Source organism: Neovison vison, chromosome 1 (assembly GCF_020171115.1).
Source record: "Neovison vison isolate M4711 chromosome 1, ASM_NN_V1, whole genome shotgun sequence".
NCBI lineage: Eukaryota > Metazoa > Chordata > Mammalia > Carnivora > Mustelidae > Neogale > Neogale vison.
Window position 1 is genome coordinate 126,873,132 of NC_058091.1, and position 12,411 is coordinate 126,885,542.

Below are 12,411 nucleotides of genomic sequence, written 5' to 3' on the forward strand. Positions count from 1 at the left end.
TAAATAAAAATCTTTTTAAAAATACTACTAAAAATGCTCCTGATGATAACGCATAATCACAAATTTTACTAATAAACATAATAAATACTGCAGAATATTTTCTGATTGAGGTCACATAATTGAACGAGCTAAGCACGTGTCTGGCACACAGTCAGCCCTTAGTAAATGTCAGCTTCCTTTTTCTTATTTTCCATAGGCACATACTGTGACTTCGTTTTATAAGGAAGTGAGGCTCAAGTCTAGGTAGGAGACAATTGAATATCCAAAGTAAGATCTGAAATGGGTTCTACCTGATTATTTCCTCCCTAACCACCATGGTAGGCAGCATTTCTATTCAAAATCACCAGAAGAACAGACATTCTTAGAGAACGATAAACCTCATGCACATTCACATTATTCCAGATGAGTTTATACCAGGCCCTGGCCTTTTTTATTCTCAGAAAACTGAAGCTGGACTCCTTGAGAAAAATGATGAATCTAAATTCAACAATCATTAACTAAGGATTTGTTGATATATATAGACTTGAAGAAAGATATTCTCTCTTCTACTAACATTGTTCTCAACAAGTTCTTAATCCCTAAGACCAGAAAAAATGGAGTATTTATAGAGGAAGCTTGGTATAAAAAAATTCCCCAGCATTTTTTCCCACTGCTTTCCAATTTACAAAAAAATAAAGCCAGAGTAAAAATAATGACATTTATTGTGTCTGCTCTGCATGTATTCTTTTTTTTTTTTTAGTTCCATATTTCGTGGTGTAAATGGAGGTAAAGTAATTTGCCTGAGGTCCTAAATGCAATGTGTGGTGTCCAGCTCTCTTAACTACTACCTTATCCATCAGAGTCTATGGAAATATAAATCTTCCTTCAAGACCAAATGGCACTGAATTCTAGAGTTTGATAGAACTTCATATGAAAAATGACTGGAAGTTTTATTTTTAAGAATCTTACCTCTTTCAATAAGTTAGGTCTCAGTATTTTATGTTTTAGAGAAGGCAACTACACACTGGTGTTTCTTCTACTCGATACCTGTTTTACCTCCACAGAACATCCTTCAAAAGTGAGCGTGAGCAACGAAAACTCTTATTTAATAAAAGTATGCTCTTTTCTTGATGTTGGGTTGAGATATCGCCATGAAACTATACAGCCAATATGGCCCATTGTCACCAGAATTTGGCTTACAAGTGAGATTGGCAGTCTATATATATCAAAAGTAAATTCTGTGGGAAAAAAAAGGAAAATGGCAAAGGTAGATTCATTCATTAGACTTCTCTAAGCTCAGCCGCGCAATGATGTGGGGTATCTGAGCCTGTTACTTCCACCATTTTGAAAATTGCCACTTAAACAACTCATGACTGATCAACAACTTATTCTTTCTTTCTTCAACAAATATTTATGGATCATGGTCTATTCAAATTATGTCACGCCTCCAGAGCCTCTCACTCCCAGCTGCCCACACCAACACTAAATAGTGAGCATGTATATGGTAAGGGTTGAGGTGTGGGTGTGCTTTTGGGGAAATGGCAGTTCTTCCCTCTAAGTTGAAGGATCCAGTATAAATACCTAGAAATCACTCCCCTGCAAGGCATTCCTGCTTGAGCCTGCTGAGTTTCTTCTGCAGTCTTTCATGAGGTCGATGAAGGCCTGGAGAAGTCACTACTGTCTCCTGTCCATGTCCTAGGACCTCATAGGTCACAGTAACAGGATATGGGAAAGAAATGGCCACACTAGCTAACAAAGGCCATCTGTTTCCCGGGAGGACATCTCTTCAATGGGAGAGCATGTTCTTGGGACTCCCTAAAGCTATTTGTGTGGTCATTCTGATTTCTAGCATGCTGGTTCCATGAGGTGAGCACTAAAAAGTGACCCCCCTTGGGGATTACTGATCTTCATTATTTTGAGGCTATTCTAGGAAGTTTCTTGATTCTATAAAATAAATTGAAGCCTCCCTTACGTGAGCACTCACTATGTGAGAGGCAGGCCAAGTGGCCACTGAGTGTAAGAGCTCAGGAAGCCCATAGTCAGAGTCACCACTAACTTAATAGTTGTGCTGACTCATGGTACTATGACTCGGGCCTCAGTTTCTTCATCTGTAACATGGGGTGAAAGAGAGGACCTGCTTCATTAAGTGGTTGTAAGAGTCAAGTGGGAGGATATATTACAAGGACCGAGAAGAATTCCTGGCTCACACAAGTGTTTGATAGATGTCAGTGTTATTTATCCATGCGGTGAAGTGCATTTTATTCAATCCCCACCTGGTGAGTGAGGTATTGTTATGATTCCATTTCACAGATGACAAAACTGAATTTGGAAGTTACTGGCCCAAGGCAATTACCCATGGTAGTAGGGGGAAGAGGAGAGTTTTCAATCCAGGGGTATCTGACTCCAGAAGCCTACTTCATCATGGAGGCAGTACCCTGCCTCCTGGGATGGGGGGCGGGCAGGTTGTGGAAGAAAGGATGTAGCACTTGCTGTGTCCCTCTCTTTACTCATTCTATTCATTCATTCATTCATTCATTCATTCAACACATACTGAGCACCTGTGATGTACCAGCATGGGATCTTTCTTGAGGGGTGGCTTTCGAGCTGAAATTGCAAAGAGGAGGAGTGCCAGGCAGGGGACACCAGGAGAGAAGAGAGACTCTGAGGCCAGGAGTCCTGTGGATTGTCTGTGGCCCAGAGAGAAGGCCAGGGAGGCCATAGCTCAATGAGAGGGGGATGGGGATAAGGCTGCAGGAGAAGGCATGGGCTGGGCAAGGTAGGGCCTTGCACTCATCTTTGGGGTCCCTAGGAACACCCAACGGGCTTCTCTTCAGATCGTAGACATGTTCCCTCTGTTCTGGTCAGTCTCTGGTCCTTTCTGCGTCTCCCCTGCAGGGTGTTCCATCACTGCCTCTCCCCCTCTGACCATCTTCTTCGTCTGAGCCTCCCCATCTCTACCCTCAGCTTCTCTTTTTGTAATGAAAAAGTTTTACAAGGCCATCTCCCCTGCAATTCTTCTCCATTAACATCAGAGTTAAGGATCTCAATTTGATTTTTCAGGGGCTCATGTTTCATTCTAACATTTCCAGAGCTAAAAGCATTTTAATAAATGCAATTTAATATACCAGTGAAGTTCAAAATAAAAAAATGATTTAGTTTCTTAACACGAGGCTTTTGGTTTTTTCATAAGACAAAAAAGAAAAGCATCCCTACTGAGAATCTCCTCCCCTCAACCATTTTCTCATTGTACTCTGTAATTTCATTAAGATCATCTCATGCGTTACACTGTGACATAGTTCGTTAAGAGGGAAGGACAAAGAATTGGTGGTCACCAACCAAATTCAAAGTTGCTTTTAGTGTTGTCCCCCTCCCGTGAGGGGTTGGTGAGCCCTTCAGGACAGGGTCCTTGTTCTCCACTCCGTGTGAGTGTTAACCATTCACTCCCTGTCTTGTCTTAAGATGTGGACCCTGATGCAGGTTTGTCTTACTTCATTCTAGAGAGCAATAGAAAAAGGGTTGTCTTCTGGCTTAAGATAAGCATCTGCAACAAATAGTATTTCTCTGACTACGTAATATTGAGAAATGAAAATGATGTGTGTTTTATTATTCGATCTGAATATTATATCCCAATGGCAAATGTGGGTTTCATCACCCCAGCAACGATGTCTACTAAAAGTGATATTTCTGGTTATCATCCCAATTTGAGGAATTCTGACAAAGGGGATCTGAAATGATTTTCTAGAACATTCCCCTCCTTTTATCACCCTTCTCCAGAGAGCACTGCTTATCCCCACCTGTACCCCACCTGGTACAGGGGAGGACTTGATTCTTTCTTCAATAGGCAAATAATCAAGGAAAGACGTGACCGCACATTCCTGCATTGAGACAACTTGGCGGGTGTCCTGCCTACCCGCAGCCGGGGTCCACTGAGGCTTTGGACATGTGTCTGCCGCCTGAGCTGCAGATGGTCCAGGTGTGTCTGCAGCTGTACTCATGACCTCTCTAGATGTTACCGCTCTTTGCTCTCTTGGCCCATGACCGTCACCTTGATCCATCTCTGGTTTTCTGCATTGGGTGTTTGTCCATGAGCTCCCTGTGTTTGAACCTCCCCTGGGGACTTTGGCTTACCTTGGCTAGTCCCTCTGGCTGGGCACTGGCTGTTTCACACCAATTCTGGTAAAGGAAACATCTTGTTCTCGCTGGAAATAGAGCTTTTTCCTCATTGACCGCCCCCTCCCCCAAACCCCATGCACATTGTGGGCCAGCTGGTCAGTGCTCTCTGCCAAAGGCGGAGTCAGCAACATTTTGGAATGTCAGGATCCTTCTGAGCTAATTCTTCTTGTCCCAACAGCCTAGTGCACAAGATTACCAAGGGCATGGCAGCATGCAGGTTCTCAAACTGAAACCTTCCTCAGAATCCCCTGGAGGGTCATGAAGACAGATTCCCAGGTCCCACCCCAGAGTTTTGGATTCAGTAGGTCTGGGATGGGGCCAGGAATTTGTATTTCTAACCAGGGGTCCCAAGCAGTGCTGCTTTTCCTATTCAGGTATTTGGGAGGTGAGCAGGCAGCGGGTCAGTGGAGGTGAGTAGTCTGGTCACAACCCTCTGTGACCTACAGTGGGAGCTGGTCACTTCATATGTAGACACAACCTGGGTCACAGAGCACCTTTCAGCAACCAGCAAAAGTCCAGCTGGGTTGTGAAGGGTGGGTGTCCCTGGAGAGGAGGCTGTTTTGTCTGGCCTTCAGGAATAGCTGAAAGGCCATAGAAAGAACCTCGATCAGAATCCTGCCTCTATAATTCAGGTTTACACAGCCTCTCTGGATGCAGAGAAGAGGGTAAAAGCGGCCACCTCATAAGGTGGTTGTGGGGGTTCGACGAGACATGCCCAGCCCCCAGCTTAGCCTGTGGTGGGCAAGGAGCTCATTAAAGGGCAGCTGTTATTATTAATAGGTCCACAGGGGCCGGTCCCTCAAATCCCACTCTCTGGTAATGAGTGGTAATGAGGGAGGGGTCCTGGCGGAGGCCTGGTGAACGTGCTCTTCCTCATTATTTTTCCACCCCTCAGGGTTTCCATTAGGAGACTCCTGATAGACCCTGGGAAGAAACAGAAATCAAATGACAATAACATCTTCACCATGTGGGACAAGGAGAGAAAGGAAGTGGGGAAAAGGGTCCCACTGGTAACCGCGTGCCTACTATGTGCTCAGCATTGTGCTATTTGAGGAAAACATTGTTTCCATTTCACAGGTGAAGAAACTTAGGTTAAGGAACTTGCTGCAGGGAGAGGCAGAGCTCTTGGGTTAGCTCAAAGCAACCTGGTCTCAGAGAGGAGAAAACCAGAGAGGTTAGGTAACTTGCTCAAGGTCACACAGCTGGTTTAGTGGCCGGCTTAGGAGAAGTTTCAGCTATAAATCCCAGCCTCTAAAAACTGGACTTGTCACACTATATCAGACCTTCCTCCTCAATCTATCTGAAGAGTTCACCCAGGAGAAGAAGTGAAAGCATTTGAGCTCTAAATAACGTTTTTGGTTTTGTTGTCACCGTTGTTTTAAACAAATTGAAGTCTGTGTTGGTTTCCTCTTTTAAGAGACAAACCATTGTTCCTCAAGGAAGATTGGGAGGATCTCTTGTGATGACAAGCTTTGAAGTGTAACACCATTACTCCAATGGTCATGCTGCGTCTGAGGAAGTATTTATTACCGACCAGGGACCCTTGCCCAAGGCAGCTGTCACTTTTGATAAATTTGGGTCTCAAAAGTTTTGTGAAAGCTCATTTTTATAGACCAAATGATGCATGATACATGGCAGCTCTGTCACTGTTGCAGTTCCAGAAGGCAGTGCAGGATTTTCAAGTCACCGATAGCGAGGGAAGAGATCCTGGCTCAGAAAAATTGGAATTGGCCCCCACTGAGCAGGTTCACAGTTAATATGAAGAGATCTGTCTTCTTGATTTCCCATCTAGCTTAATCACCAACCCCCTACACACACACACACACACACACACACACCCTATTTCCTCTCTCATTCCTTAGATTCAGAGTGGAGTCTAAAGGATATGGTTTCTGAATAAGTAAGTCATTAAAGTAGGATAATTGAAGTGTGGTCTCATGCTATTATTTGGGTATTTCATTATAAAAATCTAGCAGTACAATGTCCTAACTAATTAAAACCCCATCGCAATCTAATTTCACTTCTTTCTCTGAGAGCCATTGCACACATATTCATTGTGCATTTTCTCTGTGGCAGGCGGAGTGGTAGGTACCTGGGATGATATTAGGGAACAAAACAGACTCCTGCTCAGCTCATCTTAGCAATGATGAGACAGACGGTACATAATGGACTTCATAAACAAGTACATTTGTAAGGTGATAAATGCCGAAGAGAAAGTAAAAAGTAGAGCAGGGAAGAGGGGCTGGGGAAGGCAATGTTGAGAGTGTGTGTGTGTGTGGGGGGCACTTTTAAATAAGGTGCTCAGGATAAGCCTCACTGGGAGGAGATAGTTAATGAGAATGTGAAGGAGGTGACAAGGTGAGCCCTGTGGATATCTGAAATGAAGAGGGGGACAGATTTCCTCTCAGGGATTTCTGGAATAACTGTAGAAGCAGTGATGGGACGAGGATTTGTGCTCATGGAAACATCTAGATGGTCTCCTGTTTTCTCGGTAGGCCTTTGCTTCGCTACGTCAGCCAGTCCTATTGCATGGGACTTAGAAACACATACTTGCCAAGGAGACCTGTGCCCTCCTCCCTCAGGGACTGACATGTCCCGGTGTGAATTTGGATGGCACTGGTCCCCACGGAGGGCAGAGCGGGGTGCAGGAGAGGCTGCTGCTGGATTTCCTTCCCTCCGACCGGAGGCTGCTTCTATTGCCAGAGTGTACAACCTCTTGTCCTCGGGGACAAGGACCGGAGGAAAGGGCAGCAAACAGAAACATTCCTGTGGATTTAGGGGGCATGAGATGAACACATTGGAGGGACCATATGAGGGAAGTATGAAAAACAAGCCAACAAACACCCAATGGAAGAAATCCTTCTCCCGCTCCACTCCCGCTCCACTCACTTGGAGCCTTGGGTTCCAAATGGTTCCGCAGTGCCTGGGCTTCAGGTGATCTTTTGTCCTGAAGAGGGAGGATGCTAGGGAGGATGGAACAATCACTGTTTCTTTTGTATAAGAGGAATCGTTTTGTGCCTTGGATGTTGAAATCACACGGATCCCCAGGCTCCGCCTCCTCCTGGGTCAGGCTGGCTGCCAGGCCAAGTTCTACACAGGAAATCAGACCCTGAGAAGAGCAGCTCTCCATGGCACCACGCAGACGTGGCCATCCTGCCCCGGGTATGGAAATTCAGGGTTTAGGCTCTAAGGTTTTGTCACGAGCCCATTTTGCAGTATGGCTGGAGAGCAGCCCACCCCACATATTGCATTTGCCACAGCACCCACAGACCCCAGTGTGGTTGACAGAAAGGAGAAAGGAAACTCTGTGTGGTGTTGCCAATGTCTGTTCCTACCCTCAGGCTGTGGAAACCAGGAGCTGCTCTGTCAAGTTCCAATTACTATTGTCTTTAATGTCACCAAGGAGGGAAAAATGGATCCCCGTAGCTTGGCTCCCCGCTGTGCCTAACTTGAAAGATATGCTTTAAAAAATTCCTGGGGTGAATGAAAAAAGCCAGTTGGTGCCTCACGTTCCCTCAGAAGAATTGCAGTCAGTGGAATCGTATGGAGAGTTCTTTAGAAACATCACAGTGATGCATGAAACAGGAAATGGAAGTTGTTCACATCAAAGATATTCAAAATGCGGGTTTGACAGTAATGGAAGTCCTTTCTCTTTTGATTTTCAATTCCAAGTTTAATTACTGCCCAGAGAGATATTCCTGAAAACCTGTGAGTATGTAGTTCTTATACATGCATTGCTTTTACTGTCTTGACTTATAAAGTCAGTACTACACTTTGATCCAGGCAAGCTGGTCCCACCCGTGGTGTCTGGAAATGACAGTGTTGTCGGGTGGGCACCCTGAACAAGGTCAGAGACTGTGTGGCCTCAGTCCCCATTTCTTCCTTTTGGGACAATGTCAAACCCACTGTGTTCCATCCGCTGCATGGGGTTGACCCGATGTCCCTCAGCTGTGAGCCTTGCTCATAGGTTCATCTAGGAGGGATACTGGCAAGCAGTTTATTCTGGCTGCCCATTATGAAACTTCTTCCATGGGATCTCATGAAACAGGACCCCCAAATGATGCTAATGAGCTGATATTAAGTGACTCAAATGGTTGATATAAATAAAGGCCCAGGGGCACCTGGGTGGCTCAGTGGGTTAAGCAGCTGCCTTCGGCTCAGGTCATGATCTCAGGGTCCTGGGATCGAGCCCCGCATCAGGCTCTCTGCTCAGCAGGGAGCCTGCTTCCCTCTCTCTCTCTCTGCCTGCCTCTCCATCTACTTGTGATTTCTCTCTGTAAAATAAATAAAATCTTTAAATAAAGGCCCAACTAAAAAAAGAAAAAAAAAGTTGGTCTCCCCTCACCCCTTGGTAGGTGTGCATAGAGTAAAATATCCACTAATACTGAACTTCTGATAATCTGGCCAGAAGATGATTCAACATTTTACTTTTACCATTAAATGTCAAAGTGGTTTGTTAAGCCAACTGGGTATATAAATACAATATAAACACACTGGTTGAAATATTTAAGGGAAAAAAATGACTTCTAGCATCTTTGAAGTTTCTCTTCACAAATGATTGATCTGAATTTTAAAGTGTTCTTGTTAATTAATTAAAACATGTTATAAGAACCTCTGTACTTAGCTGTATGTATTCACAAGTATTAAATGCATCTCTTTGAAATAATCCCTCTGGACTTTTCGGAATTTTGGGTTGCCATCTCCAAACAGATAGGTTGGTGAAATTATTTTGTATTTTTAGTGATCCTCTCTCTTCAATTCTGAGTGCTATTCTGATAGTTACTGGTGTTTTAAAAAGTATGCATTTGGTTCATTTCTTTTCCTTCCTGTTGCCCTTCACCTTTCAGAAAAGTAGCACAGAATACGAGTGAACACCCACCAGACAGGGTTAGAATATGCAAATTCGCCTTCTGACTGCTAGGGAAGACTCTCTGTTTCTCTGTTCTTTGGTTTCCTCATCTTTATAACGAAGGACGTTAGACTAGGTTCATGGTTTTTTAGAACATTTTAGTCATAGAATCTTATCTTCAAACCAGACCTTACACACAGAAACCTGGTACAAAGGACAGACAGAGTGGTGTGTTTTGTTTTGGTTTTGCTTGCGCTGCTTTTTTTGAAGAAGGGATTGAAAATTCAGTATGGTGCCCCCTGAGACATCCTCACACAGCAACCCCATGGCTCTGTGGAACCCGGTTTTAAAAAAACCACTGGATTAAATAAGGTCTCTCTCTCTCTCTCTCAATCCCCCTTATGGACTTAAAGCTACGATAGAGGGAATTCTGAGATGAAGAATCCTTGCTGATGCAAGAAATTGCTTCATGGGGCCTTATTATAAATTCAGCTTTTTATATTTTGACTTTCTTTAAAATAAAGCACACTTCCTGTAATTTTTATTTTGACATCTTGGTCTGTGGTCTTAACTAGATCATGCTTACAGTGAATAAAATGGCATTAATGCTTATAATGAAACAGTCAGCCTGGTTGGAAGAAATTGGCATAGTGAAAACTTCTAAATCCAGCCCTGGAGTGCTGAAGCGAGGGCTCAGGGCTGCTGGCCGCCACTCCGTGGCTGGCCCTTTCCCTGGAAAGGGCTGGGTGCTTGTTGGGGGTGGAGCAAGGAAGAATCATCTTGTCCCACTTGTCCTGAAAGGATCGGGCTGGGGAAAGTCTCAGACAGATTCCAATTGCTTCTGGAAGTGTGAAAACAGTTAGGAGGTATTAGCGAAAGCAAGTGCACAGATATAGATCTGAGAAGGGAACAAAAGCTTCTTGGTAGATTTCTTTCTTATTTGGCCTTAGAGACAAGGATGAGGTAGAAGTGGAGTCAGAACTGGGTGTGTATAAATGATCTGGGGGGTGGAAGGGACTCAAGTGCTCTTTGTATTACAAGATGATGGCATTAGAGAAGGAAAGGAGAAATAAAGTGGTCAATAAAAAGAAATAGGGCTCTTGAGCCTCATATCTATCTTGGGTTATACATAACATAGATATATATTTCACAGCAGCCTTGGAAAGTATGTATTTGTATTTTTATACAACAAAAAATGGAAATAAGGCCAGCATCATGCTTGGTACACAGTCAGATGTCTATATACATCTTCTGATTTTGTTAGAAATAAGTCATTTTCTTAGACTAGAGAAGGAGGTGGTTCCCTGCTCCCAGCCTCCATCTTCTTCTTGGTCCCTATCAGCCCTACTCAACACCACACAAATACGATCACCCAATCTACTGCTTGGTCAGATGTTAACTTCCCAGATCTCACTTCCCAAGGTAAGCCAGACCAGGCACATGGGTGGACCAAAACCCAAGAAGGACTGGTTAGCTTTGGGGGCCCAAGTCTCCCTCAGAGCATGAACCTTCTTAGCAAGAGTCCATGCTATCTCTAGGAGAGCTCTTGCTCTCCAACATGCAAGTGCTCCCAGGAGATAGATTTAGTCATGTTTCCAGTCCTGAAGCAGGATATGCAGGGAGCTCGGGGCCAGGTGAATGGTTGAGCAGCAGTCCTGAGAGGGTAACCTCTCAGGCATCTGAGCTGATGAGGAGGCAAATCAGACAGTTTGCTTTCTCCTGGGCTGGCTTTAAAGGGAGCCATGTTGCAAAATCACCACTGTAGCAAGACACACTGGCTCTACAGGACAGAAACATTGTTTTCCCATGGGTCTTTACTGAGTCAAAATTCAAAGATTAGGTGGGCTTTTAGAGGTTCTAAATGTGTGCCTGGATATTGAAAGTTGGATGGGGCCAGATGGAGATCTCTCTCTGGGAAGAATCCAGAGAGGAGATAGAAAGTCCCTCCATTACCAGATGTAACCAGACCACAAAAGGAAGATTAAGAGAAAAGAAATTAGAAGCACAGGTACAACACTAAGCCATCTGGAAACAACAGGATGCTGCCCTCAAACCAGGAGAAATTCTGACTGAGCGGTGCCAGGACTTCCGTGTTTACACAAACAGGAAGTGACAGGGTGAAGGTGCTCCAAAGGGTTAAAAACCAATCAAATCTCAAGTTTTCTTCAGGGTGGACATGTCCCCAGTTTTCTGGGCTCCTTGGCCCTCAGAAGACAGTGCCAGGGTGTGATCAGTGGTGGGAGGAGGGCTTTGTGCCTGCCTTCTCTGAGGGAACAGAGGCCCCACCAGCCCGAACACTAGCAGAGGCTGACGGCCCTTGATGGGGCACCATGTTGATGCCCCTGATGTTGATGACCACCATGATGGTCCCTGGCAGCAGGGAGCTTAGAGTGTGATTTGCTCAAGTTGTGCTCTTATCCGTCCTTATTCTTCATGGTGCTGGAATCCATGTCCCCAGCTTCTTCAGAACTGACTGCTCATTTCCCTTTGATGCACAACACAGATTCTCACCTTGGGTCTTGTTATGGACTGAATTACTTCCTGCCCTCTGATTCACATGTTGGAGTCCTAATCTGCTATGTGGTGGTATTGGAAGATAGGGCCTTTGTGGAGATAATTAGGGTTAGATGAGGCTGTTAGGGTGGGACTCTAATCCTGTAGACCAGGTGTCCTTATAAGAAAAGAAAGAGATATCAGATCTCCCCTCACCTCCCACCCCACCAAAGGCCAAGTAAGGACTCAGAAGGCAGCCATATGTAAGTCCAGGAGAGGGGCCTCGGGAGAAACCAGCCCTGCTGGCTCCTTGGTATGAGACTTCCAGCCTCCAGAACTACAAGAAAAATAATTCTGTTGTTTATGCCACCAGCCTGGGGTTGTTTGTTATGGCAGCCTGCACAAAACGATATAGGGCCTTGGCTCCACTGCCCCTCTTTCCTCTAAATTTTCCCTCAAGCTAGACCACTTTGGTCTTCTATGAGAGGGTATTACTACAGCTCATTTGTCTAGTCCCACAGCACCCCACTTCTTCCCCAAACTGTGCATCCTTCAGAGCACCCAGGTCATCACGGATGGGTCATAAGTTCAACACTTTGCAGGTGGAATTTGGTGACCTGAGCTCCATAACCTCTCCAGGTTCCTTGTGAGAATGAGAATTAGTCATCCAGATCATAGCAGGTGTTTTCCGGAGCACATTCACAGCCACCCATTCCTGTGATACCTCTAACCGACGGGCAAGTTAGGGATCACAGATTTCCTTCCTCATATGGTCCTTACAATCTGGCCTTTAATAACTGTGCTATGAACCAAATTTTTAAGGTTTTGTCCTCTCAACTGGACTGTGTGATCCCTGGAGAGGTGAAGGGGCAGAAGCCTTGAGTATTTTTGCCGATTGCATTCAGTATGAACATGGT